This window comes from Hirundo rustica, chromosome 13, assembly GCF_015227805.2.
Source record: "Hirundo rustica isolate bHirRus1 chromosome 13, bHirRus1.pri.v3, whole genome shotgun sequence".
Classification (NCBI taxonomy): domain Eukaryota; kingdom Metazoa; phylum Chordata; class Aves; order Passeriformes; family Hirundinidae; genus Hirundo; species Hirundo rustica.
In genome coordinates this window covers 5,421,670-5,445,592 of record NC_053462.1, presented here as the reverse complement: position 1 = coordinate 5,445,592, position 23,923 = coordinate 5,421,670, and the positions used below count along the sequence as shown (strand labels likewise).

Here is a 23,923-nt window from a genome sequence, read left to right as displayed (position 1 = left end):
CAACCCAGAAAACCCGAGGCTGTTAACAGAAGCCAGTTAAAACCTGTGGCGTTGGTGCGCAAGGAGAGGTCACACACATCATAGAACGTAGGGACTGAGAAGCCCTGGGTGCATCCTCTGTGTTTTATGGTCAGGCAGGGCTTTGGGACAGGGCATGGGTGGGTGAAAATGTTTCCATATCCTGATGGAATGACGGCAAATCAGACAGCTGGATAGGGGAACAGTTAGAAAGATGACAGTGTTCCTTTTTAATTCTTTGAACTATTCAGGTAAAATAATTGTAACTTCCTGAGGATTTGGGGCTAAGTACAACCTTGAGATTTTTGTCTCCAGTGCACTAGAGAATAGCAGACTCATGGAAAGCAACATTATTTGTTTCATGAGAAACAGCATCTTTTATTGTTTCTGACTATGTTCTGTTGCCCTAGCCTTAAGAGCAATTTAATTTAAAAACTTCCTGTGTTACAGGAAGGAGTAGTGGAGGAAAGCAAAGATAATTATGATAAGAAGCAGGAGGTGTCCTGTCTGTAGGGAAGAAATAGCATCATTTTTATTAATCCTGTATTGTTATAAGTGACCTGTAGTCTGAAGTCTTTATTTTTCTGTAGGCAGCCAGACTGCAGAGTGAAAACATTATTTTGAGTAAGTCTCTTACAGTTGTCAGCATATAGGTTTTAGATAGCTTGTTGTGGATTTGTTTTTGGTTTTGTCTGTAGCAGAAAGACAGGTGTATGTCTCAGTCTCTTTAGTAATGAAATATTTTTCCTGGATGCTGGTTGTCCTTTTCAGCCATTTTTTTATGCTGGAAGTGTAGGAGCGTTTGCTGTAAAAGACAGCAAATACTGCCCAGGAACTTATGAGAACTAGCTGTGGGGTACAGGTAAAGTCTGCTGAGAAACTTGGACAGAGCTAAGGATCTTGGTGGAAGTGGGAATTTCTAAGGTCAATAATCTAGCTATTTGCAGCTGCTGAACTTATTACACCTTCATTTTAGTTGTATGTTGTGACTTACTAAAGGAATGAGTTGTGAATTATCATGTTTAATTAGCCATTCTTTCACAATTCATTTTTCTGCTCACTCCTGTGCCTTCTGGGATCCAAGGGCAGAACAGATAATGGGACTCTGTAAGGTGTGAACAGCCTGAAAATATATAGCTTACAGGAGTATAATGATTTCAGGGGTGTATTTAGAGAAAGCTGCTCTTCTAGAAGCAGGTGGTGTGGTTGTTACCTCATCTCTTTGGGAGCAACCACATTGCTTTAGAGGAGTGTTATGCAAATGTGATAAACCTAGGGAATTTGTAATTGAGGAATATTTATACATTCAGAGCATCCTAACTTACGTGCAGGCAACATTTTAGGATCAAAAGCCCTAAAGCTTAGTCTTCCATCTTTGGCTAAGTCACAGAATCACTGTTGTCTACCCCACAAACAGAGGCTGCTATCTGTTTATAAGGACACTATGTTGATAATTCCTTCAGAAGTTCTCGCTTGTGCTGCTTGAAACTCCAGTCCTGTCCCAGTCTATTTTATCATTGTTATTTTTGATGGTCTGTGGATGTGTCCATATTTCTAGTTCTAGTTGTGGTCATGTATGTGCTCCCACTCACTGTCCCTGCAGCCAGGGAGCATTCTCAGAGCACAGACTGGGCTCCTGGGGGAGCAAATGAAGCCAGAAGATGAGCTGTGAGAACACAGAAAGTGGAATCTGACTGCTGGGAGGAACGAAGTCCCTGGGCAGAGCAGAGCCTGTCGGAATGGTCACTCATCCATGCGCAGCGTGGTGTGGATGCTCTCCAGACCAGATTCTTTTGCAGACAGGTCGGCTCATGTTCCATTTGCTCTTTGGTGATTCAGGTAAAGCCTGCAAGGCCAATCTGAAAGCTCCTGTATTGTGCAGAGGATGGGAACTCCCTACCAATTACTAGAAATGCTTTGTGCTGCGCAGAATTTTTCTCTATTCTGGTTACATCTACATGGGTAATTTGATGCAGGTCTGCAGATTAAAATAGCCAGTTCTGAGGAGCAGATGCCAGTGTTTGGTGTGTTACTTTTAAGGGCCTTGAGTAGGTGGAGTACTTTTGAGCCAATTTGCAGTAAATAAGAAACACTTACTTGAAATACGACTGCATCACTTATAATGAGACATTGTTTTCTAATAGATTGTGATTAAAAAAACCAAAGGAATAATTTCACAGTAGTCTAAAAAGTTTAGATTTGCTTGGTTTTATTATTTTCATATTCTGATAAAATGAGAAAATTTAAGCACTTTGAGGAATATGTATTTTTTGATTAAAGGAGGCAAACTGAATTTAACTCTTGGATTTCTGATCTTTATAACAGCTTGGTTTAAACATGGATAGTTGAAACAGCAGCACAGTTTTAAACTTCTAGGTCTAATTTATAAAGCAGGAGTTACTCTACTTTGCAATTTGTAGAGTTTTGAATTTTGAATATGAGATTTCCTCCTTTCTAGAAGCCATCATCATGAGTAATTTCTGTTCTGCAGAACCAGCAAATAATGTCCTCACAGACAACTATGCAGGTTTGTTATTTCTGTCACTTACAAAGGGTCAATCTCAGCAGAATTATTTTCATGTGTGGGGTATAATGTACTTAGGGGGGTTTTTTGCTACTGTTTTAGCAGAAAAGAGCATGGCTTAATCTGAAGATTTTAGATAAGCCTTCAGTGGCAAGCGAGATACAAACAGGTGGTTTTAAACTGAACACACTTAATCCAGAGGCACTGAGAGATAATAAACATGTAGCTTTGCACTGTCACTCTTCAGAGAAGAAACTTTTTTTCATCTGAAAAATTGTTTGCAGCTATTTTTCCAATTTGTGACAGATTTTATTGTCTGCTAATGAAATTAAGGTTACTCTCTAGTTTAAAAAAATAACAACCAACAAGCACTGAGCATTCAATGTAAAGAGCCAAGGGACACCATAATTTATCAATAATAAACACAAGTCATTATCTCACTACTATGCATTCTAGTGAGTGTGGTTCTATCAGAACAGTTAAACTCAATGGTTTTCTCTTGTTCTAACAGTGAAAGCATTTGTTGACCAATGCTACTAAAATAAGAGGTTTTCAGGTTCTGACTCTGTAAACAATCATCAGGAACTTTGATGGTGCTGTGAACACATGTGACATTGCTATGTCATTCTGAAAATAACATTGGTAGAAAATGCTTTTGTCATGTCTTGAAAGCAGCTGTAGTTCAAAGAAATTTTATCATTCTGGTGGCTAAATACAAATTCTTATGAAAACTTGTGAAATATATGGCTAAAAAGAAAATTACACTCTCTAGTGCAAAGGCTCCTGTCCTGTGTTTGTGTTGATGTGAAGGGAACTCAGTCTGTTTTATGTGTCTCAGGTCATCCAGAGTATCAAACTATAGACTTGACTCTTTACATGTTCCCACTTAAACAGAAATTTTCTCAGGGGGTGTAAGACCACTTACACATTCTTGTGGCAAGTTTCAGTTTTTATGTTTGTGAGCTGAAAGCAAAAGATGTGTTTAGAAAGCTCCTAATGAAAGTGTGGGATCTTTAGATGAAGAGCAGATGAGCTTCCTCTTGCTTGCCTATACAGATATGATTTGTGTCCGAAAGGTTATATTGCAAATATATTCTGTATATTGCAAATGGGAATAAACCTAATGGATGCTGTTGTAGTCCTTTCTGCCTTGAAAATTGCTTTCCAAAAAGCAGGGTTAATTCAAGAAGTGCTAGATTTGAGTTTTCATTTTGCAGTGGTTTTAAACATAATAGAGTTTTCACGTGAAATAAACTTTCATTACATGTAAAGAGTAAAAGGGGGTATCAAAAAAGAATAATTCTGAGTTTGTCACAAGTATTTCATTATAAGGCACACTTGAAACATGTTGACTTAGGGAGTAGAGATTTATTTAGATACATCAGAGTGTTACAAATAATTCTCATGTTCAATGTAACATTAAAACCAGAACAAAGCAAACCATCAAACACCACTGGAGTTGGGGGGGAGGTTGGGAAGGAAGGAAAATACGTGTAGGATAATGGCTCATGCCCTTGAGACACATTATCATTATGTCTGTAATTGCAGTACTCCTTACAGCTGCACCACGTGATTCCTCTGATGCGTCTCTGCCACTCCTACCACAGAACCTGCACTGGGAACCGGAGAGAATAGTGAGGGCAGGACACACAGGGTGGCAGGTGCACTTTTTCTGCCCGATAATGACGCACAGTTTGGGTAGGATGTTAGCAACTGGTCCATGTTGCCTTTTATCCATAAACCAGCAATTGTTGTCCTTTCAGAGGGACAGAAGTAATGTTAGGGTAGGTAGGAATCAGATTTAATGTGTAGACTTCAGTCCTTCACATAACCCCTTCTTCACATTTGCTGTGGTACGAGAAGAGACATTAGCTTTTTTAAGGTATTCCTAATGAGTACGCTTCTTGTCCTGTTTGTTCTTGTGTGATGAGGAAGGAATTTATAATAATTTAAAATGACTTCTTTTCCCCCTTTAAAAATCTTCCTTCATTCCTTGTGAAATTTGGAATAAAGCTTCACAGTCAGACCATACTTTGGGGTCCTGTGAAATACCATTACAGTAAGTAGTAACTAGCAACAATGCTAAAACATTGCTATCTGGTTTTGAAGTTCATGTCAATTCAGTAAATATTTTCTTTCCTACCTAAGTAGTTTAAATCTTCAATGCAGCTTTTCCTTTGAGCTTTTCAAATACTCACACTGTGGTTTGACAGACTCATTTCTCTTGGTATGTAATATTTGCCTTTTGAGAGGAGAAGAACTTTACAGTAAAAGCAATAATGACAGTACAAACAATAAAGTGCTGTACAGATAATAAGGATGACCAATATCTGGTTGCACTTGGTGTCCACCAGAGACCATGTGCTCGCCTTCCTTTCACTAACCCTCCTGTGAATCAAGTGTCTGAAAGACCAAATATCTAAACAGCTATTAGGAAAAGTGGTCCCCAGTGGCACTGCCTGTCAGTCCTAGGTGAGGATTGACTGAAGAGTTTGTGAACCTAAAGTAATAGGCAAGAAGGCAGAAGGAAGCAAAACCATTTTCTACTTCTGACCGTGTACCTTCCCCTGCAGCAATGCTCTTTTGCTTGTGGGACCAGAATTCATCACTAGGCAAATTGTAATGTCCTTCCACTTGATAGTTCCTTCTCATGTCATGGCAGTTTAAAAACTTGCCTTCCAGTGTGAGTTGTCTGCTGTTAGCTTGAGGTTTTGCCTCAATCGGCTGGTTTGGTTCCTAACTATAGAAGTAATTATCTTGTTAACCTATTTTGAAAAATTAGAGAAGATAAATAATGGGGAGGAAAGGAGTCAATTTGAGAGTTACAGTTACTTTTCTATCTTGAATATTTCTGCGAAAAGCTTTTTTATTTGGAGGCTAGTTATTTTGGGGTTCCGAAGATTTCTTCCCTTCATCAGCATCTGATTTGATTTATATAATATCAATGAACCAAAATAAGTCTGTAAAGAATTTTACCCATGGAAAAGTAATTCTATATCCACTAACATTTAGAGCTCCTGGAAAATAAAAATCAATTTAATTTTTTTGTTTATAGTTAGGTATATTATATTTAGGGACTATACAGGAGTCCCAAAACAATATAGTTCCTTGGATCTACTGTATTTAACTTCATCAAGAAAAAGAATCTGATGCCAAATTGAATGGTCTAATAATGAGCTGTAGCCCAAATTAATGAAAATGAGATCATTTAGAAATTAGAGCAATGTTTTAAACAATATTTCCCCGGTTCAGAAGGGTCTAAAAATACTTCCTGGTGTCTTGTGTCTGTCTGTTAACCATATAACATCAAAAATGCTAGACCTCCATTTGACCTCCTTTGCCTCCAGCCTAAGCGCCTCAGGAACTGGTGTTTTAGACACTTCAGCTGTTACTGATGTAATTCTTGTGTAGAGTTCGGGAAGGTAAATGTGACCAATGTTAGGAGCAGCTTTTTTGCAGCTTTTTTTTTCGTTTGGGGTAGAACGTTACAGAATGCAGCACTGGAACTGTGATCTGTTTCAGCCCGTTGCCAGTCAGTTCCATCTGTGAGCCGAGAGTAGGCGAGCATCTCAGGAGTGCCCAGGTGCCCAGAGGTGTCACAGCCTCACCCGTGAGCAGGGCTGCGTCCAGCGCTGCCCCTGCTCCCTGGGGACCCTGCAGGGGCAGCCAGAGCTGGGCTCTGTGTGAGTTACGTTCATTAAACCCCGCCTCGCTGCGCTTCAGCAGCACCAGGGCTGATGCACGGGGAGTCCTCACTTGGGCACAGACCATGGAACCGGCCAAAGGTGAATGGGATGTGAAAAGCTTATACTTAAAAATAATATGAGGCTTTGTGAAGTGTTCTGTTTTCTGAAAGCAGAAAATACAACAGTCAGTGTAATTATATTTGTTAGAAACCCACAAGAAGCCTGTGGATTAACAATAATGCGCAGTGATTACATTAATCAGTAGCCTCTTGTGGAAATGAGAGCTTTAATGGTATAAATACATATAATGATACTTTGGATGAAGTAAAAAATACATTCTGAGGAGATCATCCTGAAGAAGATGAAAAATTATAATTTTACAAACAGATCTGCAAAAAAGGGTTCCTTTCTTTTCCAATTAAATTGCCAGTGAATCACTTGAGAAAGAACAAATAGGTTTGTATATTAAAGGTGGTTTCTCTAGCCTGGAAAGAGATACCTCTGTAGCTATTTTAGTTAGAAAAGTTATAGCTGGATGAAGTGTGGTATACTGGATGTCTCAGAAGCAGGCAGGCACTAACTTCAGTGTAAGGCAATAACATGTATTAAAAATCAATGTACTTGGTGTCTGTTAAGGAATACCTTGGTTATTTAACTGGGAGAAGTTCTTGCTTCCCCAGTTGCCACTTGAAATGCTTGAGGAGTGGGAAGATGAGAATAAGCAAATAGTGTGTTCTCAGACAAGATTCACACCTCCTCACTCCGCAGAGAACTTTCTTAAGAAATGTGCTATCTGTTCCCTCTGTGTTTCCACATTTGACAAGTGATGATCTGTTACTTTAGTAAGCTCTAAATATGCCCTACCATTGGGTAACAAGGCTGCACAAACACGCTGAGGGAACTCTAATAAACATAATAGTGATGAATAGTTCCTGCCCTTCTTTGCCTGAGAAATTAAAACTTTTCTAGCTTAACCTACCCATGTTCTTAAAAAGTAACTAGAGCATGTTGCGGGGACAATGAATTCTGTAGTTTCGCTGACCCAGTGGTGTGTAGCAAGGCTTTAAGGAATGTGCCAGCAGATAACACAAGGGATGTTTCCTAGAAATCTAGGATTGTAATTGTAGCATTAGTCGAGGTATAGATTCACAGTTTATAATCCTGTGGAATAGCAAACATATAGAAGTAACCTGCTTAAATGTAAATGGAAATTCTGCTCACGTACTTACTTTTTGTTGTTGGTTTGGTTTTCTGTTAATTTGTTTGGGGTTTTTTTGCTTAGTGGGGATTTTTTTTTTGTCTGAGTGTTTTGTTTCTTTTGTTTGTTTTGTTTTTCGATTGCTGGGATTTTATGTTTTGTTGTTTGAGTTGGATTTTTTAATATATATTGTGGGGATTTCATAGTAAGGTGTTGAAACAAACTAGGACAGAGTTAGCGGACAGCTGATTTTTCAAGGATGTACTGCCTATAGGGGTTGGTTTGTTTGTGTGTTTTCCTACAAAATGGAGGTCAATTATTCATGAGGAAAAAAAAAAAAGTGAGAGCCAGAAAATTATTCTGCTTAATGAGGTAATAATATCACAGTTTTGACAGTAACCTTTCTGTCTGTGGAAGTGAGGGTGTCCAATTCCCGTGTTGAGCAGCTGGGAGCTGTGCCCTGGTGGTTTTATCAGGTTGCCTTGGCTCCCAGCTCACCTTTGTGCTTGAATGCAGCTGCTGTGTGTCCCTTCCATCAGTAAATTAAACACCGCCTAGCCTTTCTCTGGTGTTCTGCAGACCTGTGATCTCTTCCACTGCTCTCTCCCATTTAGCTCCTTCCTCGAAAATGTTGACCAGAAGAAAGCTTGCAGAATCCAATTGATTCTTGACTGAGAGTAAAAAACGGTTAAATATGATTCTGTGTGGTTTTTTAATCGGTTGTGCATTCACCATAGGGAAACAACCAAAGCTCAACCCACACACACAAAAAAAGCCCAAAACAAGAAAAAAAGCCCCCTAAACCAGAAAGCATTAAATTTTGAATTTATTTTAATAATGTTCCTCCTAGTTCAGTTGTATGAGGAAGGGAAGAAACAGCACAATTGTAAAATTAGTGCTTACAGTGTATGACGGAAAGGACAGGATTATTTAGTGGTCAAAATTGGCTTCTACCAATACAATTATCTCCTCCTGCACCAACACAGGTAAAAGGCTGACTTCCAAATGACACAGATTTGCTAAGGGTCTGAAAGTAATGTCTTAAATAAAAATGGAATCAGACTTGAGAAAAAGCACTGTGGGGATGATGCTTGTGATTAGGAAGATATTTGGAGTTTTCTCCAAGTTCGTTAGATAGTATAATGGTGCTACCTGGGCTGGCTAGGCTGCTTAAGAGAAGTGCAGGTTTAGATTTGAAAGCTGCAAATCTCAAGTGTGATCGGTGATGAAGGAACTAGGAAAAGGCTGCCACTATATCTCATAGAAACTGCCAGAAACTCTAAGGAAATTCTTTGAACAGTGATCACGTACTAAATAACATTATATTCATAGGCTCTAATTAACTGCCAGAAAAATTACTGTCCTTTCTGACAGTTTTTTCCATTTACCCCTGTTGACCCACAGAAGCAGAGTATCCTTCTCATTCTTATAAAGACATTTATTTGACAAAAATAAAAATTCACTCATCAAAATGTAGGTATATAACAAAAACTTATCTCCATTATAGCAAAACAATAAAAACTTAGCTATGTTATAGCAAAAGGAGGTTGAAGTAAACTAACAGGGCAAGTAAAGTTGGACATGGACTCTAAAGTAGCACCAAAGGCTGATTGTTTTTCTCTGTATATCCTTTCATCGTGGACACAAGCTATATTGCACTTCAGGCTCAGATGGTCAGACTTGACTTACAGCTTTTACTGGTGTAAGACTACATTTTGAGTGTGGTTTTTTTTCTCCTATATTTTTTGTTGTTTTGTTTTGTTTTTTTCTTTTCCTGCAGCCTAGTGGCCTGCATGAATTTAATACCTGATGGTGTGTAACTAACTGGGCAGCAGCAGTAGCTTAGCAACATCAGCTGCTGCTGGTGCCAAAGAACAGTCTTGGCTTCCATCCCTTTAAAATGCCAGCTGGTCCTTTAATAGTCTTTCTATATTTAGATATTAATGGATAATTGTGCTTTAACTTGTAGACCTAGGCTGGATTTCACCATTAAATTGTTTGTTAAAGAATTTGGGAGTCTCAGAAGTTTTAACTGTAGGCATTGATATAAGATTTAGGAAGGGCATGGTAATAACTAAATCCCCGAGTTAAATACTTGGTGATGGAGAGTACACAGAAACCTTCCTTGCTTCCAAATCTCTGTGAGTGTGCAAGCAAAGCTGCCTAAATGTACCAAAGAAGTGGTAAACTGGAATTATGACATTCTCTTAATAAATAGTAATGTCCAATAAGTATAGACATATTTTAATATAAGTAAATTAGAAAATAACTTTATATTACAAACATATTTCTGATTCTGTGCTTATATGTAATTTTTCTACAGAAATAATAAAATTATAGAAATGTGTACCTGGCATGGATCTCAACAGTTCATCTGCTCTATTTTCACTGTGCGATCAATCTCTAAACAACAGCATCTCCAGCTGAGAGTTTGTTTAGATGTTCCTAAAGTTAGGTAATAAAGGAAACTGTAACCTTTATTTTATCTTCCAGCACTTTATTTCTGTGCTAGTATGAATTTCATACATTAAATCTATATCTCCTAATATGAAATGTAATTTTTTTTCTGCAAGTTAATCTTCTGTTTGTTTGTTTTTGGTTTTTTTTTTTTTTTTTTTTTTTTTTTTTTTTTTAATGCATATGTGGTGGACACAAGGGCAAATGATTTTGTTGCTATTCATTTGCTGAGGTTTTTTAACCTACAGGAAAAATGCCACTGTTCTTTAGCCTGGGTGAACCATACAGAACTTTCTAACTTCACTTGTAAGTAATTTTTTAATCTCCTTGCCTCTTTATTTCTGACCAAGATTCTCTACACTAATTCTCTACAGTAGCTGGGTATGTTTAATGAAATGTGGCCAAGCTGGGCAGAGAATTCTTGCTGAGAAATCTTCACCAGTGCTTATTGCAGCAGAGTGGATGCATGTGCAATCTGTATGTATGACACTCCTGCTAGTTTGTTCCCACATGCTGTGCCCCTGTGTTCCTCTGTCACTTTCTTATTTATATTTTGATTCCTAGTTAAACTAATCTTCAAGTCCTTTTCTGCAACTTTCCCATTCTCTGACAGTTATGTACTGAAGTATCAATACCTTATTTCTCTGGAGGTTGTTACTTTTCAGCAGCATTGGAGCATCCTGATTTGAACACATCTTTTAATTTCCTGTTTGAAATACTTGCTTTTCATTTTTCAAGGTTCTTAGGTTGGTTGTGGTACCCGCATGTCTCCCAGCTTCAGGTCGTGCGTGGATGGTTATCTCAGTGTGTCTCCACGGAACTGTAGGGGTTCAGATGTGCACTTGCAGAATGAATTGTGCACACTGGGCTTTGATTCATCTCCTGGAGCTCTCTGAGCTTGCAGACTGGATAGCACTAAACTGGGAAGTGTGCTTCCACAGCATCTCTAATGCTGTCTGGCTCTGGTTGGGCGTTTAAATCCACGGGCTCAGACTTGAGCTGGATCTTGTTTCTAAAGGCTCAACAAAACAACCAAAATACACCCCAAATAACAGCAAAAACCCAAACCCCCATGCCCTACCACAAAAAACCCCCCAAACCAAAATGAAACGAGCAAACAAAAACACAAACAAACAAACCAACCCCCACAACCACCCAACCAAAACAAACCTTGCCAAAGCAGCCGTACTCCAGAACCGTGGATGGTGTGGATGTCAGCTTCCCGACAGCATCTGTTCCCTCGGCAGCTCGGTTCCCGCTGGCCTGCACTGCCTGTGGGTGTAGACACTGTTGTTACAAACATGTTTTGGTAAGCTGCACACACTCCCTGTGCTAGTCCACATACCAGGCTTTTTGAGGGGTAGGAACTCTCAGGTGATAGCTGAAGATTTGGGTGGGTTTGGTGCCACTTTGTGGTGCTGTGTGTTTCAGTTGGTCATGCCTAGTTGAAGGACTCAAATTCATCTCAGGTTTTTTTATTAATTATGATTCACATTCATACCCTGGAGCTTTTTAAGGTATTAAATAACTGGCCATAAGAACCATTTTTTGAAAAATCCCAAAAGGTATTTCCTGTGGAGAAGATTGGAGAATTTTTCCTGAGAGCTTTCCTGATAGCTAATGGACAAGTCCTGTGACTTTGTGTTGCTAGAAGAGGCTTCACGTGTCCCTCTTTGGCTTCAGCCAGTTTTGTCTTTCTGGTTCAGTCCCTGCATGATCCTCTTGCTGCGCTGCAATGATCTGACAGTCTCTGGTTCATTAGAGCTGCTTTTGGTAGTAGGTGTAATAGCTGTCATTGAAATGATTTTTTAATAAGTATGTAGGATGTTTCATGTTTGTAAATCTGCCAGTTATTAACACTTGCACGTGTTTTCTGGTTCTATTCTCTCTTATTGTTCCTCAGAGGAATTACTGTACAAATACTTGGAGAAAATTGCTTTCTGTTGTGTTTATATAACACTGCTAAAAGGATTTATAAACTGGAAGCCAGCACTATGCAACTCAAGTCATGTTTGACTCGAGCCATAGCAGAAAATTACTTTGAATGTTTAATAGATTTCTAGTTAAAAGTTTTCTGCTTTGATTTTAAAGGTATTTGGGTGCAACAGAGAACAAATTATAGCCTTTAACTGACAGGTAACTGGTATTGTAAAATCGTAAATGTATAGTTTGTCATTTTCAGGAGAAGGAAAAATGAAGATTCGAATTTTCAGGGCAGTTTAGAAGTATTAATTACTGTGATTTCCTTTCAGTGTTGAATCTTATTTATTTCATCTGCTTTGAAAATCCTAGGCTAGGACTGTATTCCAACTAATATCAAGGTTTGATATGTTAATGATTTCTTTTCCTGTAGAAGGTGGAGATGGATTTTATAGCTTAAAAATGACAAGCCATTACAGCATACAGAAAGATAGTTTACTGTCTCCCTTTTAAATCACTAAATGCATAATAAAAAACATGGGTTTAGTTTCCAAATACTGACAGTGGGTTCTAGGAAAGCACTGTGATGTCCTGCACAGACTGACTCACTAAAATGCTTAGTACAAAGGCTTACCTAGAGCTCAGGATTTCTTTACTGTTAAAAGCACATCCTGCAGACTGCGAAGAAGTAAGAAAAGGTGAGAAATTAAGGGGAAAATTAGACAGGTTGTATATTTGAAGAAAATAAAATTGTGCAAGGGACCAATTTGAGAAAGCTTCTCTTGCTCATCACCTCTCTTGGAGATCTTGAGGTAGAAAAAGACTGGGTTTCTTTGGCTCATCCAAGATGTAAATCAATTTGAAGGAGCTTTTCAGACCACATTTCTGTTCTGTTAATACTATTAATGACTTCTTATATGAGTTTGCTATCAGTGGGATAGCAAGAATCATGGATTCTGGAGCATGATGTGTAGAGTTGAATTATGGAGTTGCCTGGGCTGGAAGGGACCTTAAAGCTCATCTCATTCCATTCTCCCTGCCATGGACAGGGACACCTTCCACTTGACCAGGTTCCTTCAAACTCCATCCAACCTGGCCTTGGACGCTTCCAGGGATGGGGCAGCCACAGCTGCTCTGGGAACCTGTGCCAGGCCCTCCCCACCCTCACAGGGAACATTTTCTACCTAACACCTAACCTAAACCCGCTCTCTGTCAGTTTGGGGATTTAATTTTGATAACCATTTTCTAAACCTATGGTGTCTGTAGTTAGTGGAAGATCCAAAAGCATCCTAAAAATTAAAAAATGCCTCATTATCTTTGAATATGCAATGGTTGAGCATTTTGGTGTGTAAAAGGTTCAGAATGCCCAGTTTTATATTTAGTAATAACCTGAGTAACAAATTATGTTTGCTTCTATCATATTTTGAGATACAGCAAGGGATTCTTTCTGTGTTTTAAGAGCAGCAGTGCAGTGATTTTTTTTTCTCTGCTGACACAATAAAATAAGATGTTAATTGGGCAGGCAGCTGTGCAACGTTCCGCTGAGCATGGTCTGCAGAGCTGCTGGAGCAGGAGTGAGAAAGTTTTGCAGTCTGCATCACTTGGCATCAATTACTCCTCTGTGAATTGTGCATTTGTCATGCAGCATCCTTGTTGCTTCTCCATAGTTTCACTGATCATTTTCAGAAGTTTACAGACTATATCTGCAAAGGCATAGCTTTCATGTTGAATATTAAACTTCAAAGGGGATTTTTAACAGTATTTTTAATTTCACTGTTGTATTTTTATATCTCAAGTGCTTTATTTATTTTTTGGCTGCTTGTTAGAAAAAAAATTATACACTTGTTTGCCCTTACATTAATAGCTCCAGTATTGCTTTTAGTTTTAATGATGTTTTTAAATTTGGTTTTCATTACAATTTTCTGACTTCACGACTGACTTCTGACAGTTTTCTGACTTCACTTCTCTGGCTCTTTTTCATATCCTATTTCCCCAGTGCCTGCCTGCTGCAGAGCTCTCTGTTTAGCAGTTACCTGCCTTTACTCTTTGTGTGTGTGAATTTAAAATCAATCAAACAAAAAAACTACTAAAACAAAACTAAACCCCACTGAGAATTGACAATGCTCTCTGCCTCTTGTCTTGATAATCCACTTGATGCTGCAACTGATTTCCATGTCTCAAGATGGGAAGTAGGATAGGAAGTCTAGAGGACGGATTTTGTCTTTTTTCCTTTTTGTTATGAGCAGCAGTAACAATTTTGCTGCCTGTCCTGCAGGTTTTTTATGCTCTAACACAACAGTTCTGCAAAATGATCAATAATATTTCTCAGCAGTGTTTCTTGTGAAGCCGTACTGGAATTCTGGAACAAGTTGGGTTTGAGGTCTTTCTGTAAAATAAAGACTGAAAAAATGAAGGATGCTTCTCTGTGTCTTTCACTTGTTGTGGATTAAGAAGTCCTGTGTTCTCCAAAGCAGTTCTTAGCAGTGTAAGAAGCTAATGAAAATAATTAGGACTTAAGTGAGGGTCCCTCTATCACCACCAAATTTCTGTGGCAGTTTCTGTAGGGGGGATATCAGAAGAGAGATTAAGAACCTTCTGAGGTAACTACAACAGGATGAATTATGGATCTCTAAAGGTGTCTTTTCTGAAATTATTTTGAAAAAGTACAATAGAACTTGTTTATTCCAACATAGTACAGGCAGAATCTGATAGGCTGTATAAGATGTTCTAAGTTCATTAAATTTTGCAACATTTCAGTGAATTAGCAAAGAGCTGTCTTAATTTACAGAGTCTGAAGCACGGAGAGGTGAGATGACCTACTTAAGTGACAATGATTTGTGCTTTCCAGAACTCTTCGCAAAAAGACCCAAACTTTCCACCTTTTTCCTTTGTATTTTCTTTCTCAGTCTGGTTTGTTTTGTTTTCTTTTTTTTTTTTCTCTTCATGTCATTAGGCCTTCCTTAGGTGATGTCTTTAGCCATTGAGTGTCTGTCTGTTCGTAACCCTCTGAACAAACGCACATGGTACTGTGGCGTGTGGTACTGATCTAAAGCAAGGCTTGATGCTGTGTGCTGTAACAGAGGATCTGTAATGTCTGGGAACAGTTTTACAATGAGTAGGAAAAAAATTCTGAAGGAAGTGGGATGAGAAGATGTGGATGAAAGTTCCTTTATAGATGAAAGTTCCTTTATATGCTGAAACACAGAAATGACTGAGAATATGATGATTTTTTTTTTCTATCCCAGGGAACAAAATCAGTGTCATTTTAAGAGAGTAACTGAAGTTTTTTGCAAGAATTATTTATTGAGGGAATTGTTAAAATGAAAAAGATTCCCAATCCACATTAATACTTACTGAATGCTGGATATTATTGTCTTTTGGTTTTGACAGCCCTTATCATTCCTTCCTATTCAGTTTCTTCCTTCCTCTTTCTTTAAGGAGTATTTAGCGAAGCAGAAGCTGTGATTAATTGATGATGTCCATGCCATCTTTGAGATCAAAATGAATTTCTGTTATAATTCTCAGTTTCTGTGTATCCCAGGTATCTTCTCCTGATCCCTGTGACTCCAGAATCAGCAAAAGTGTGTTTTGTTTGGTCTTTGATATTCTGCTCTCATTTTCTGGGCCAATCTTGGATCCAGTCCTGCAGCTGAGAAGTGCAGGTGTTGCTGGACTGGCTTAGGATAACAAGGCTCTGAATCCATGCAGGTGCTGTCCAGCTCTGACAGCTCCTCAGCGGGGACTCGAGGCACTGCGCTTTGGGTTGCTGTGGACTGTGCTGGGTCCTTAAAGTGATTTTGCACTGAGACTTGAAATTTCCTCATGTTCCACTGGCACTCTGCTGGGGTGTTTCAGCAAGACTGATATATGCCAGGTTTAGATGCTCTGGTGCAATTCACTCTTTTTTTTCTCCTGTTGTTTGTTCTTGCAGAATGAGTCACTTGGTATTCAGGACTGTCTTGTATCCTGGCCAATTTAGCACTTGTCAGCTTTGCAAAACGCACTTAACGAGAACTAAATACAAATGCCAAATTATGCATGTGCACCCATGGACTGGTTTGAGGCTCAATTATTGGAGTTTTCTGTAGACTCATTTTGATTCTTTATAGGAGGTGGATGAGGCTTTTAAAAACTGATTTACAGATTGCTTTACAGTTGCTATGTTTCATTCCTGCACCAAGATAACTTCCCTGGGAAACTATACGATGTGCTATATAAATAAAGGTGAGTTTTAAGGGGGAAATAGCTCAGAGAAATATTCTGGACAAGTTACTCATTTTCTGGCTCTAGGATGATGTTGACAAATGCGGTTTTTAGGATCTCTGCTCTCCTTTCTGTAGATTAGATCTGCATTTCTGTTTTTGATTGGAAAGGAATGTGGTTGTATCTAACTTGGCATAAAGTCAGCAAAAGTTTTTGATAAAGAACTTAATTTTACTGACTTGAACTCAGAAGTTCCTCTCACTTCTGAATTTTTCTAGTTCTAGATTTGGTCATAACTTTTTCTTTAGGTGTAGATTTTTTTTTCCTGGAAGTATTAGTTAAGTTCCTTCTTTTGGTGTTTGACTTCATTATGAAAAGAATATTGTAATTTTGAATGGGTTTACTTTCACTGTGAGAACATTGTTCTCACCTTTCTCTCACCTCGAGGAAAGGGCTTCTGGAGACTACTGAGTTACCTTAAAATCAGTCAAACAAAAGATTGCTTTTTCCTTTGTTAAAGTTTACATAAAAGAAGTTGAATCGGTTTTTTATGGTGTTATAATTAGATATTTCCTATCTCCTTTGAACTGCTTGATCCAGCAATCAGCTAAGGGAGGAGGGGAGAGAGAAGACAGGATGTACTGGCTGCACAGACCTTTCATTTCTGGTGCTGTGCGGTCTGAATGAAGTGGCTGCGTGTCGTGGTGTCTGACCTGCAGCCATCCAGCCCCGTGAGCGTGTGGACACGCAGTGCCCGCTGTCCCCTCGGTGCCCGCTGTCCCCCTCGGTCCCCTCAGTGCCAGCTGTCCCTCAGTGCCCACTGTCCCACTCAGTGCCCGCTGTCCCCTCAGTGCTCAGTGTCCCACTCAGTGCCCACTGTCCCCTCAGTGCTCAGTGTCCCACTCAGTGCCCACTGTCCCCTCAGTGCCCGCTGTCCCCTCAGTGCCCACTGTCCTCTCAGTGCCCGCTGTCCCCTCAGTGCCCGCTGTCCCCTCAGTGCCAGCTGTCCCCTCAGTGCTCAGTGTCCCACTCAGTGCCCACTGTCCCCTCAGTGCCCGCTGTCCCCTCAGTGCCCTCTGTCCCCTCAGTGCTCAGTGTCCCACTCAGTGCCAGCTGTCCCCTCAGTGCCCACTGTCCCCTTAGTGCTCAGTGTCCCACTCAGTGCCCACTGTCCCCTCAGTGCCCGCTGTCCCACTCAGTGCCCTCTGTCCCCTCAGTGCCCGCTGTCCCCTCAGTGCCCACTGTCCCCTCAGTGCTCAGTGTCCCACTCAGTGCCCGCTGTCCCCTCAGTGCCTGCTGTCCCCCTCGGTCCCCTCAGTGCCCACTGTCCCCTCAGTGCCCGCTGTCCCCTCGGTGCCCGCTGTCCCCTCGGTGCCCGCTGTCCCCTGAGCCGTGTGCCTGCACAGTGCACCTATTGCACATGCAGGTCCCTGAGTCTGGGACTCACCTTCTGCTGGGGTCTGTGTGAGCAGAGCAGGACAGCTCCAGCTCTGGATTCCTGATCTGGATTCCTGATCCAGCAGGTACCTGTCAGCTACCTCAGGGACCTGAGGCTGATTTGAGCTGGGAACTCTTAGATACCTCTGTATGGAAAAGCTGTGGAAGCTGTAGGAAAATTGAATCCCATTTAGCAAGCTTTGAATCTTTTAATTGACTTTTTGTCTAATGGAAATCAGTAGTATTCTAGATGCTTTCTAATATCTACGTTTCCCAAGTTGATGAATGAAACAGGAATAGCAGGCTATTTGCATAATGTAGTTTCTATTAATGCGACTTTCACATTTTTCAGTGCCTTTTTTTTTTTTTAATGTGTGTAGAGCTATTATTTTTATTGTTATAATATTTTCTCTTCCCTTGTCTGTCCTTTCAGCTTCCTCGATACTTGCATTGATTTTTCCTATTAAAAAGAAAAAAACCCCACAACAACAAATAAATCCCAAACAAGGAAATCGACCCCCTCTTCTCAACCTCTTAACATTGTTGTTCTGCTAATTTTGCAGTGGATTGCCACTGTTCTGTGGTCTTTATTTTTAGTCATGATGTGTTTACTGTGGTAGATAGGGTGTAATTACTACTACAGATTGTCCTGCAGAGAATATTTCCCAGTTAAGTCACCAGTATCTGATGTACCCCCTAACCAAAGTCTCCTTGAAACACAACACAGGTCGTCATGTTCCTACAAATCAACAGCAGTAACTTGAGAGAGTCTTCCTTGACAGCTCTGAAGTACTGAGGCTGATTTTCTTCACATCACCTGCCAGCTCAGTGTTTGAGGTGAACTCAATTTGAATTTCTCCTATCCATTAATCAGCAAGCTTCAGTGTGGTCCTTGGTCTGTTTGATACTGCTAGAAACACAAGTTTCTCTTCTCCATTAAACACTTTTGATACTTGTGTTGGAGCAACCATTGTTGTCGCTGTTTTCCGGTCAACTTTCTCCATGTGTACAAAATGAAAGCTGCTGGCCAGAGCAGAAGAGGTCTGTCTCTGCATTCTTCAGCTTAAAAATAAAACTTTTGCTTCTCAGATGGTGATTTTGAAAAGTTAATGTGGAAAGATAATGAGAAGATGGTTCCAAAACCAGATATTGAGTGCAGAGTCACTATCCCATTCTATTCTAAGCCTAAGTTCAGTAAAATCAAGTGTTTTTTGAAAAGACAAGTGACACCTCATATTCTGGAATACCATCCCATTGTCTCGGGTTTTGAGAGCTACTTTTCAAAATTATTTAATTAAGATGGGATCTAAATGCCAAAGTTACAAGTTGAAATTTTTTAGGCTGTGTTAGTGTGCATAAGATATAATAGCCCTAAATCATTTGGAAGTAAGTATTTGTCTCTGTGTCTTGTTTTTGGTTTATCCTGTCTTAATAAATAAAGTATCTCCAGCTGAAGCAGGGATATGGCTGCTTTTATGAAAGTCAATATGTTAGGCTTTTGTTGAGTCTGTGGTCAGCCAGGCTGCAGTAACACAAACATTGAGAGTGTGGGAATCTTACTGGGGTGGTAATTTCAAAGCTTCTTTGTGAGTTTTTTGCAGGCAATCAGAGACAAGTAGAACAAACCAAAGAGGCCCTGTCTTTGAAATATAATTGAGTTTGATGTACTGCTTACTCAGTTTTCTTTGCCTTTGACTCTGCGGAATTTTTTTAAATGAAGACATCTGACTGTGTGATGAAGTGGGAAAATGGTCATATTTTGACTTAGCCGTTTAATATTAGATGAAGTTTTAGTGATGTCTTAGGAGGTATTTAGGGAGGTGTTTTAAAGAGAATAAAACACTCCTCAGTCTAATACCTGTATGTGAATGGCTGTACCATATGAAATTAATATTTAATTAATTTTGATCATGATGATGGATCCACCTCTAAGGGTCAGACATAATGCTGGTTAATCTGTAAACTTTGTTAAACAAGCACACTTCCTATGGCAGTGGGAATCACTTTTTCTGGATTTTTATTTCCCCAGAGGTGACAATACAGTTGTATCTTGTACAATGCAGGTTTTATTTCATGGAGTAAGGAACCACTTTCTGAGTTCTTCTGATGACGAACAATTCTACAAAAGCCCCAGGAACAAATTTTTAGAGTAAAGTGTTTTGATCTAGCAGTAATGTAAAAATGCAAAACTCCTCTTTTAAGACTATAAGGTGTTTTTTCTCTTAATCTTGACACAAAATTCCCATTATATTTAGCAGAAGTCCTGACCTTAGAGTCAGGTAGAATAAGCCTTTGGAGTCCTTGAGATTAATTTTTCTGTGGGAAAAGGGTTTCTGTCGAGTGAGTGTGGTTTGTTGTTGACTGGCCATTAAATAATCCTGGAAAGCAGACCACTGGGATCTGGCAAATGGGTCTGGTGTGAGATGAGGGCTCACATGAAGATTGGTGTTCTATTCTCACTTTATTTCCAAATCAGTATGGAAAACATTTCAATCTGATGATCCGGCCTTGTTTTGTAACTTTTAACCTCCTGTAAAATACATCCAGTATTTTACAGGATGTTTACCTCTCTGCAGTGCTTCAGAGTTCATATATTTTGACCATGTTCATTATAAATTACAACTTGCTGCGCAAATGAGTTTTGTGTTATACATCAGTAATCTCTTTGAATCTCTTATGAAGAAAAAATAGACAACATTTTTGTTGCTCTTTAATGTTTATAGGATTCTCTCTTTTGCATTCTCCTTGCACTTAAAATAGCTCTGGGCTTTGATTTTGGAACTAAGGTTATACTTTTATTCATCCAGTGTTTGGACTATTATTGCCCAAATAATCAATTGTATTAAAATTACTGAAAGAGCACGTCGTGTGCTCCCCACTCCTATTGCCTGCTGACAAGTTAAGAAGCATCTACAGTAGAATTCAACTTTGATTACAGTAGTTTTGATGCTTTACTTCTTGCCTGGTGTTTGGTTGAATTTTGGGGGCATGTCACGTATCGGATTTCAATAGAAAACAGCTATGCTTTTGCCAAGTAGTTCTGCAGCCTTAAGCTGCAGGTCCATGTCCCTGTGCTGCCCGAGAGCTTGGTGTGAGAAAAGCTCCTGCCTGTTCCCTAGATCATTCCAATTTGTGCCTTCTCTTCTGTTAAGCCTGATGGCTTTCATTGCTCACCAAACTTCACAGTTGGTTTGTGGTGCTGGATTGATCCACCCTTTTCTACTTGCCCAACTCCTTTGCTATTTCTTTCCAAACCCATTAGAGATGTTTATAAGATATTCTCAAGGGTTGCCAAAACCAGGTGTCTTACGACTTATTTGCAACATGTTTAAAATAATGTGGTTTAAGTCTTTAATAGTAATTAAGGAGATTCTTATAATTAAGAATAAGAAGCAATGCTCTAAATTATTCTAAACACATTACAGTCTTGGTTCAGTCTGTTTTGATTCCGTATCAGCATGATTTCACTTTTGCATTTTGCTGCTGGCAGGCTTTAAGTGTCTGGAGTTCAGGCCTGTGGGGATCCTGTGCAGGGACAAGGCTGAAATGTGGTACAGTGGCTACTGGCTGCTGATGGCACCTAGATTTGCATTCTGTGCCATTGAGGCTGGAGAGGACCAGGTGCAGGCATTTTCCCTGATCTTGTCTCAGTAGAAAAATGGTTCAGGTAGGTTTGGTACTGGGGACAGGTGAGGAGGGACCATCAGGATCCAAATCCTGGCCCTGTGCAGGGCACTGCTAAGATCACACCTTGTGCCTGAGAGCACTGTCCAAACACTTCTGGAACTGTGTCAGGAAGATGCTGTGACCACTGCCCTGGGGAGACTGTTCCAGTGCCCAGCCACCCTCTGGAGGAAAAACTTTCCTAATCACTAAGCTAAACCTCCCCAGACTCAGCCTCATGCTGTTTCCTCAAGTCTTGTCCGTGGTGGTGAAGAGATCAGTGCCTGCTCCTTCTCTTCTTCTCTTGCAGATGTTGTAAACTGTGACAAGGTGTCTCCTCGGTCTCTTTTTGTCTCAGCTGAACAGACCAAGTGGTTTCAGCCACTCCTGGTGTGGCTTCCCCTCCAGACCCTTCACCATCTTTGTTGTCCTCTTTAGGACACTCTCTACCAGCTTAATGGTTTTTTTGATATTGCGGTGCCCAGAACTGCCCCCAGCGCTGGAGGTGAGGCTGCCCCAGCCCAGAGCAGAGCAGGACAATCCCCTCCCTTGCCCAGCTGGTGATGCTGTGCCTGATGCCCCCAGGACACGCCTGGCCCTCGTTGGCTGCCAGGGCACTGCTGACCCATGTTCAGCTTGCCGTGAAATTCATCTTCCGAACCCCTGGTTTGTTGGCACGTTTGGAAGGCATCTATCCATCCTTAAATTAAACCTGTGTTTATCCAAATTCATTTGTCCTTTTTGGATGTGGTGACCTGCAGTCTGTAGTGGTCATATCTGCCTGGGAAGGGTTGTCTCAGAAAAGATGGGAATGCAGAGGTGTAGGTGGCTTTCAGCAGGAGCGTGGTGACAGAAGTCAGTAGGCCGAGTTTAATGTTTACTCTGTTCCTTTCTCTCTCTCATGGCCACCTGTGCATCTTTAACCTTTTCCTTTATCTGGTAGCATGGCCTGGAGGCAAAGCACCAATCACGCTCATTAGAGTATGAGGTCTATTGCTTTTTGATTAATCTCTCTCCGTGTGCCCTGTGGCACTGCAGTTGGAAATATAGCTCCAAAAGATCTATGGGATTGGAGGAGTGGAGCTCACGTTGCATTAGTGATGTGCAGAGGCATTGCATTTTCTGTGCATTTGGGAGCACTTCTGAGTTTGAGGTAAAGAAAATGTTTGAGGCACAATAAGTATCAATATTACTGTTACTTAGATCGCTTTATAATACACCTCAGCTTTCATCCCCTGAGAAATTGTGTCGGTAATTGAAAGAGCCATTGTCTCATTCCAGTTATCTAAACAATCTCAGTCTTCATTCTTATAATTATTGGAAGAGCCCAGCAGCAAAAATCTTATTAGTAATTTCCTAATGCTACTGGGAAACAATATTTCTAGAATAATTTTCTGTACTGAGTCAATGATACAAGTCAAGATTGGTGTGAAAACAGATTAGGGAATGCCTAAAGAAATTAATCTTTTTTTTTTTTTTTTTTTTTTTTTTTGTCACAATAATGTTATGGATATAATTTTTTAAAAAATACAATGAAACATAAAATGAAAATGCTGGAAGTGTTCTGATAGCTGGGTGATACCTTTACTTTAGTAATGGAAAAATATGGAATCCTTCACTACTGGAGTTAAGATTAAGTTTTCATGTTTTCAGCCCTTGAAGGAATGTAACTGTGAAAGAAATAAAGCATGATTTATTTTATAGACTCATAATAGCTTTCCAGTGATTTCAAGTGCATTATTTATTTGATGACAAACAATTAAAAATGTATCAATAGATTTGGAAAGGAAAGTCAGTATAGTTTTAGGTTTGGAGGTTTCATCCCTGTTAGAAATCATCTTTGTAAATCTATTGTATGGAATGCACATAAAGACCAAGAAAATAAATATTCATATGAGGAAAGAATTGACACTGGAGTTTATAGCACCTGCATACAGATCTATCTTATTGGACAAACCGCTTCTAATTTCACTGATTTCTTTGGTTCACTGCATTTTAATTAAGTTTTGACTGCTGCCTCAGTAAACCCTTCCTGCTTCAAAGAATCGATAAGCTATCCACACTTGATCTGAGCAACTGTAGAGATGCTGAATATCATGTATGGGCAGCACATTTCTTCAGTCAATTATTTGTGAAAGAATTGCTTGGTCTGGCTTTCATTTTGGATGTTGTAGAACGCATTAGCTGGTTCTGCAGTAGTGTTGCTGCTGGTGTTACTCAAAGCACTTGTGTTCTTTTGGTTCATTCGTGGGTCATTCTGGAGAAGGGAAGTTGCTTGGGTTGTGAGGGAGCTTCGTTTTAATTTGAGAGAATTGTCCAAGAGCTGTAAAATCTTCTTATGTTATCCCTTAGAGTATCTCAATGGACTTTATTCTGAGTTCAAACTCTTCCCCTATGAAACAGCTCGTATTGAGCTTGCTCTTCAGTCATCTGTTTATTTCACGTTTGTTCATAAGTAATCTAATACATTTCAAAGCTTGGAGGTTTAGTTCCAAACTGCTTAGTTACCTTTCTGTTTAAATACTCTTATGCTAATGGCTGTGTGCCTTATTAATGCTCATGGATCACCTTATGGGGCATAGAAGATAATGTAATAGTGTGTTCTGTGAATATGTTTAATAAAAACCAGATTAGAATTAAGACTGTATTGTGAGTCACTGACATATCAGCTCTGTGCGTAATATCTTATCTAAATCCCTGTCCATAGCTTTTAATACAGTTTGCATTTTTTAGTGAAGTTGAGCGTAACAGTTCTGAAGCACTCAGAAGAGTAAAAAATACAGAACATATTAAGTTTTTTATAATTGAAAAATGTAT

At 39.7% G+C, this 23,923-nt stretch overlaps 1 protein-coding gene across 3 annotated transcripts in view; it reads left to right on the top strand.

Annotated features, from left to right (window-relative positions):
* ENTREP2 (endosomal transmembrane epsin interactor 2) overlaps nt 1–23,923 on the top strand; it is an 88,233-nt gene that overhangs the window by 5,917 nt on the left and 58,393 nt on the right. The window lies entirely within an intron of this gene.